General features: G+C 38.9%; 1 long non-coding RNA gene across 1 annotated transcript; it reads right to left on the reverse strand.

Moving 5' to 3' along the window:
* Nucleotides 1-653: 653 nt before the first annotated feature.
* Nucleotides 654-3,116, reverse strand: LOC149152790 (uncharacterized). The gene is made up of 3 exons (XR_016262577.1): nt 2,901-3,116; nt 2,446-2,761; nt 654-1,556 (listed from the first exon to the last, which is right to left on the reverse strand). It is a non-coding gene; the product is annotated as an uncharacterized LOC149152790 (long non-coding RNA).
* Between the last annotated feature and the right edge of the window lie 4,911 nt (nt 3,117-8,027).

Below are 8,027 nucleotides of genomic sequence, written 5' to 3' on the forward strand. Positions count from 1 at the left end.
CCAAAAATATAATATTACTGTGTGAAATTTAATCTTTACTACCAATCCACTACATCATTTAAATCTTGTGAAAGATAACCATAATTGTATCATGCCTAGGAAACAACTTGTACATATGAGCCGAACTGCGCAAATTTTTTTTGATTAAATACTTTTAAAATTTCTGGAAACTTTTAACCAAATTTTAAACAAATAATTAAAAATCTACCTAAAAACTAACTCATAACATGTTTGGGCTATATTTTTTAGCATTTAAATCCTGTGAAAGATAACAATAATTGTATCATGGCTGGGAAACTTGTACATATGAGCAGAACTACACAATTTTTTTGATTAAATACGTTTAAAATTTCTGGAAACTTTTAACCAAATTTTAAACAAATAATTAAAATCCTACCCAAAAACTAACATAACCCATAACGCTTATATTTTTTAATATTATTTTAATTCGACAAATTAATAAAAATATTATATAATATTATTTTAATTTAATAAATTAATGAAAATCAATATTCTCAATTTTTCAATATTTTTGACCATATAATTAATTTAAAAACTTTACTCCACATAAGAATTAAAATTTTAGCCGGTTGTAAATTTTTTATCGAATTCATTTTCTTAATCCGAAGAACTGCAATCCATTTACAACTCAGTGCTTTAAATTTCCTTTTATCTTTCTCGTTTGCCACAGTCACATCTTCAAACCCATGTTTTGCAATTATTTACCGCGTATCTATCTTGTGGTCACAGTGACATCCTAAATCCCTTATTTTGCAATTCATCCAGTGATTTATTTACCGTGTACGAAAAAACAAAGTATGATCCTGCTATAGTGTGACAGGGAAGAAGAAAACAAGATTATGCAAGAGTCTGATTAGGGATCCTTTTCAAAGGAGTATGGTTTTTGAGTTCCGAGGCTGTGGTCAAACGACTGCGTGTGGTGATTTGGTCCCACAGGTCTTAAGATCCATTCCCAGAGAAAAAAATTAACTATTTTTCTTCACAGAATTCTGGTATGTCAAGGACCTAACCCTTGGTCTGGTGTTGCCAAAGCTGCTATACAGAAAGTAAAAAACAGTGGACTCTTTCTGGCCCTCGCATAATTGTTGGCGTTATTAATTTTTTTGCCCTCTTCCATATCTCAAATGTTTGCTGATCACCGGGGGAGACTCGCAACTCTTTAGTGTATCCATAGCCAGAATAGGAATTGAAGTATTGTCCTATGGATTTGCAGTCATTATCTGTATTGTTGAATCTCGTACATCTGTCCAGTGAAATTCTAGCTGTTGTGTATGCAAAATAACAGCGTATTGTCCGTTTCTCGTGAGGCAGCTGGGAATATCAAGCGCTGTGCAGACTGTAGGTGGACAAGCTTACGGTGCTAAACAGTAAAGTGTGCTTGGTCGTCGTCATTCTCTAGTTTAAGGAAGGAAGAAGTGCTCTGAATTGACTCCCAGCCTCATCTTTCGTCCTAAAACAACTCCAATGGGTAGGCCAAATCATAATAAGTTGTCAAATTCACACATGCTATCACAGGACGCTGCACTCCAGAATCCCTGTCATCACCACACCTTCTTACTGTTAATGAAAATATAAGCTCGGAAATTTATCAGAAACCAATTCCCAACTTCGTGTTAGAAATAAAATATTGCCTTGGGAACAAGATAATAAGAAGGTTATTTCAATTGTTAATAGTTGCAATATAGTTATAGTTCTGAGAAAGTTCAAATAATGAAGTGTTCTTTACAAAAAAATTTAGAAGTTTAAATTTAGGATTTACCATGTTTACCTAAAAAGCTTACATGGACACTTCAAAATTATGGTACATGTTAAAATTTAGGATTTACCCATGTCTGCCTAAAGGCCTAAAGGACACTTCAATAGTAAATAAATGAGAAGTTATGGTGAATATAAAATATGCCTAATTGCTCATTTCTCTAGTAACTTAAAACAAAACAAAAAAACTGAAAATGGTAACATGAAAATATCAGATATTGCTAGCAAAATTATGAATGTAAAGAGTGAGCACACGACCATAGCGCTGCCTGTGAACGCCACAGGAATTTATTTTCATTACCCGAAGTCCAACGGCCATAAAGGCATATTATGAAAAATGTCGCCACCACAATTGCTACTGAAAATATTGCAGTTTTGGGCCTCATGACCCTCCATTCAACATTACCAGCTCTTATATTGCAAATACAAATACAACAATCAGAAAACAAACAGTATCACCGAAAATGTTGCAGTTTTGGGCCTCATGACCCTCCATTCATCATTAGCAGCTCTTATATTGCAAGCATAAATAAACAACCAAGACAACAAAAAGAAAGAAAAACAAAACCAGTATCTAAAAATTACAAAGAATGGGGGCAAACAATTGAGAAGAGAAAAAAAAACAACTCCAACGCTACAATAAGAATAGATATGCCATCAAATCTACACCTTGCAGCTGTACTGAGCCCCAAGATTGCAGTTGTGCTGAGACTCGACAATTGCAGCCGATGTCACCATTATCAAAGAGCGTTGGCAGATGTTTCCAAGGCTATTCTATTGTTTAGCACCGTAATCTTGTCCACACACTATCTGCACTGCGCTTGACATTCCAAGCTGTGTCAAGGGAAAAGGAGATACATCACTTACACCAAAATAAAAATAAAATCGTATTCAACAGAAGAAGCAAGATATAATAACACTAGAGAAACTGCCCTTATAATTCCATAGACTGGTCCTTGAAAGGCCACGCGGGCTGTCGATGCTCCTGCAAATTGCAAGTCTCCCGGGTGACTAAACACATATGTAATATAGGGAAGAAGATTAAAAATGTTAATAAGGGTCAGAAAAAATCAAATGTTTCTTGGATTCGATAATAGCATTGGCAACTCTATACCAAGGAATACCTTCTTGAGATTACAAAATTTTGTGAAGGCCGAGTCCAACACAAGTTGTAGTTGAATCTTATTACTCTTATGCTGAATCAATGGGTCTGACAAATTGATAAGCTCCATTTCGAAATCCCAAATTAGTAAATTTGTGGAGGGGCCTGCATTTATTCACTCCTGTTCTCCTTGTTTACATGGATTGAATGAAGAAGACGACTCAGGAGTCTTTGAAATCTCCGGGGCTTTCAACGACCATTCTTCTATTTGCTGGAGGTTACGGGATAGTCAGATGGCTTGAAGGTTAGGTGAAGCCCCAACGTGACATACAATTATCCGCACACGGGTCGTTGGCCGCCATTACTGACGTGTTCACAGATGTGTCACCAGCCAATCCCGAATGGTGCAGAATCCAGCTGACGGAAATTCTGGTCAGAATTTGGTAACATTTCAAGTTTTCAAAATGGTTTGGCAAAATCTATTATTGTCGTATTTGACGAATTTAATTAAAGCTAAATTCTACAAATAAGTAGCTCCAGAATTCTTTTGCAGGTTTTGACCCTAAAACCCCGTGAAAAATAAAAGAAAAATAACATCCCCTATGACTATACCAAACACCCAAATTATTACCTTATTTCCTCCCCCATAAACTCTGACAGAAAATTAGCGATTTGCACAACGCTGGTGGACAGAAAATTAGCGATTTGCACATCGCTGGTTTATGATCTAACCTGGGTTGATGGTCTTTTTCCAAGCTGCCATGAGCTTCCTCGGAGAATTATCTCGTCCGGGGAATGGAAAATTATATTGGTCAGAGAATTAATTTCATGTTTTAGTCGATCCGATCGATTTTCAATGACGTGAGTGACACTTAAACGCAACGTGGGAATCGATCCTAATCCTGATATTATGTATCGTAAGCAAGCTAAAGGGGTTTTTTAGCAAGAAACAATTAGAAGCACATTAAATAAAATCAGAGCAGTCGTTGAAAGTTTTGAACACTGCCCCAGTTGGAAGTGACGAACATGAGTAGTACGCAGGAATTGGGCATTAATAGCCCTCCCACTCGGCAATTATATAAGGATACGTGTTGGGAAAGCAACGCCACCCGGTAAGCGAATATTTCTGGAGAGCCAAGCCTGTTTCTTAACCGGTGGAGGTGCACCTGTTGGGGCTCTGCCTGGGAGTTGAGTTTTACAAAGCAGAGGGTGACAGAATGGGGGCTCGCGATTTTTCTCAGGTATTTCAACTCCGTTTTTTTTCTGCAGTGGTTAGCGTGTGGAATGCCCAGATAGTGTTGTCCAATTGGTAGTCAGAACAGTTGGACTAGGGGCCGTTTTTCGTCGATGGGTAGCCTTAGAGGGCGCTCTTCCTCTTATTCTTTTATCTCTGTCTCGAGAAGCCCCGTAGCTTCTTATCCCCAGCTGAGGTTTGGGTGTTGGTGACATTAAGAGATCCCAAGAGTAAGAGAAGTTTAGGTAGAAGGGTTGGGGTCACCTTGAGAAATGCTTTTGCGTAGAGGTCTCGTGTTGTAGTTGCGTGGAGGCCATAATTGTGGTCAACTTCGTTGTATTGTGATTGGGGTCAACTTGGTTGTATTGAGTTGCATCTTCGCGGTCATTGAATTGTCTCAACCTTGGCTAATTCAGGTGTTGGTTGTAGTCTTATCTTGGTGAGAAGAGCGGGGCTACTAGAAGGCTTAGAAGGCTTTTGACTACCTCGCAGATTTGGTGGTGGGAGGCGGAACACTCCCACCTGTAGTAGGGGGTGTGCCTGTGTGATGATAGCACAAACATGGTTAGTAGTGCGTTTGCGATGACAGCACAAAAATTGCGTGTGCGTGTGCGATGACAGCACAAACATGGTTGTTGTGGAGCTACGAGGTTATATGCAAGGCCCACCCATGCAGCACCAAAGAGGTAGTCCACTCTGAGGTGGGACAGGGAGAAAGAGGTAGTCCACTGTGAGGTGGACGCCAGAAGGGACAGGGAGAAAGGCCTCAAGTAGTTTCACCTATCGAAGAAGGTAAGTTGGAGTAGTGGCTAGGTGGTTTTTCTAGGCGAGTCGACTTTTCTGTTTCTTTTTTACTCTCTAGAGGCTCAAAATCACCTTATTCTTTTTTTCCATCTAACTTATGTCCGCTAAGAAAAAAACAAAAAAACATGATATTTTATAATGTTCATCCACATCATAACATCAATTATGGCATGTAGGAGACATTATCATGCATCCCCACCCCATCCAAAAGTATTAGGTCAAAAAAACTATACAATATACTTAGGCCATGTGCACAAAACAGTACATCAAAAATAAAAGTTATGCAAAGATAAATATATGAGGACAGGGTCTAAAATGGGTCCATATTATCTCTTGAGGCAATTGAGTGTTAGTATATCTACCATTTATATTGGTTGGACACCTTTTTGAAGATAAGCAAATACATCATACACAATTTTACAAAAAAGTAGTTGGAGTAGAGAAAAAGTTACCATGGTAACGGAAATTCCCCAACTTCAAAAGCATTTTGTTCCCATGTTACCTCCATGTGCATATTGTCGATCTTACCATGCAGTCCCTTTTTCGATAGTCTATCAGCTTCATTGCTCTGTTCTCTGTCACTATGATGTATTGTGGAGTCGTTCGATAGTCTATCAGCTTCATTGCTCTGTTCTCTGTCACTATGATGTATTGTGGAGTCGTTGAGTTGTTGCTACAGTAGATCAATTCTCCCCAGCCAACCAAGTAGCATGGGGTTGTTTATGGATGTTTTTCCCATGCCCTAATCTATGATGATCTTGGAATCTCCATATAGAGGAATGTGAGGAATACCAAGGAAATTATGGAACCAAAGGAGGTCCCATAGTGCCATGGCTTCCGCCCTGGTGTTGGTGCCGCTACCTCCATTCGAGTAAATCTTGTAGGACAAATCAGTTGAAATTGCAATCCAAAAACCACAACCACAGGTATTTCTTTGTGCTGCCCCATCAAAGAAACCCATTGGATATTCGAACTGCATGTTGATTTGCTTGTGTTGTCTGATATTGGAGCATGTGGATTGTGTGGAGTGAATGGAAAGATTTGTGATGATTCTTTCAAAAACCATGCAGAATTCTTCTGTGGAATTTTAAAACATATACCTATTTCTCCAATTCCAAATCGCCCAGAAAAGGAAAAGTGGGATGACTCTCCATGTAGATTTCTGAGTACTCCACCATTTTAGAGAATCCACAATGCAATCTTGTTGTATATAAGGAAAACCTATGTGGGCTGAAAGTTTTTTCCATACCTGTACAGTATACGGACATTGGAGAAAAATATGGTTATTGTTCTCGACATCCCTTTTGCAAATGGAGCATATTCCAGGTCCATGCCATTGCCTCTTCTGCAAATTCTCCCATATAAGATTTTTGTTGTGGTAGACTAGCCATGTGAAGATGATAATTTTATATGGGATTTTGGTTTTCCAGAAGGCATATAAGACTTGATGCTCTCCCTGACTAGCATCCAAGTTGCACAAAGATAAGTATGTGTCAGCAACAATTATATTATCCAATGCCATCTTCTTGGTCCATATGATTTTATCTTATGTTCCCGTAAGACAAATACCGAGTTACTTCATGCCAGTAATAATCTGGTTCCACTCCATTCCCTTTTGTCCAAACAGTCCTATCTCCTATGCGCTTTTCCATATGGGGCATGGTCCCTGCCAATGTTCAATGACTTGGCACCAGAAGTATATGCCACGTCCATTTAAGAAATGAATAAGCCTCTCAAAAATGTTACATTCAATGCCAACACCCAGAATTGGATCCATATCGATAAGGATTCTATTGCTAGATTGCATCTTCCATGCAAGATGTTGAATAAATATTTTTGCAATTTCAAGAAAACTAAGCCAAATAGTCGATCCATGTCTGATTCCAATGGTGCCTTTGTGGTACCAAAACAAGAAATCTTAGTCCTTAAGGTATTTGTGTCGAATGACCCTCCTCCAAGTGCCAAAGCCAAATATACCCCTCCAAAGGCATTTGATCAGTAGAGACTCCCCATCCTCCCATTCTCTTTGGGTAAGTGATGTTGGATAATTTGACCAGGTGGTATTTTTTTTGGCCATCCCCCCCCCCCACACGAGATGAAATTAGCCATCATGCGATTAGTGGCAGGGATATAAAAAAGATGTGCCCAGTAAACCCCCAATTGAGTAAGGACCGCTTGGGTGAGTATGACCCGACCCCCCAAAGACAGGCACCTAAATTCCCACCCAGATATCCTTTTGAAAAAACAATTTACAAGCCATTGCCAATCAGCAATTCTGTAACTACAAGGTTCGATACGGTATCCAAGGTATTTCATACCATTTTGGATCTTCACTGCCTCAATGCCAAAAAGGTTTTTGATATATGCAATAGAATTCATGTCACATTGTGTATGATACAAAATAGATTTATGAACATTCGTATGCAAGCGAGTAGCATTTGCCAATCTTCTGAAAGTATGAAAAAGACATAACCATGCAAGTCGACATAACATACCCATAATGAGTACATCGTCGATGAAGAAACCATGTGATATGCTGATGTTGTTTCCCATCTTCATAGCCTGGAATTGTTCTGTGCGACCGCCTTTTTTATGTGCAAGCTCAATCCATCCATCGCCAAGATGAAAAGTAGAGGTGAAAGGGAGCATCCCTAGCAGAGACCCCAGCCAACCCAGAAGAACTTAGATGGATATCCATTTATGATAACAACATAATTGACATTATCTACACACGCCATGATCCAATCTACACATCTGGGTTGTAATCCAATTTTGATGAGAACAAGTCTGAGGAAACCCCAATCCAGATAGTCATAGGCCTTCTGTAAGTCAACTTGCAAAATTGCAGCATTTACTTGTTTGGTATGAATCGTATGCATGCATTCCTAAGCATTTGCAACAACGTCATGAATAAGCCTGTCCTGGAGGAAACCATGTTGTTCAGGTGAAATATGGCGAGACAGGGTGCAATGCATACGACCAACAATGGTCTTTGATATGATTTTGTATATGAGATTGCAGAGTGATATAGGTCTGAAGTCTGCAAAGCTATTAGATGGACAACGAGTTGGGATGAGTGAAATATATGTGGAGGTGATATAGTGATGAATA

Source organism: Pinus tabuliformis, chromosome 9 (assembly GCF_031772625.1).
Source record: "Pinus tabuliformis cultivar Carrire ecotype Pingquan chromosome 9, CPIR1, whole genome shotgun sequence".
In the NCBI taxonomy this organism is placed as follows: domain Eukaryota; kingdom Viridiplantae; phylum Streptophyta; class Pinopsida; order Pinales; family Pinaceae; genus Pinus; species Pinus tabuliformis.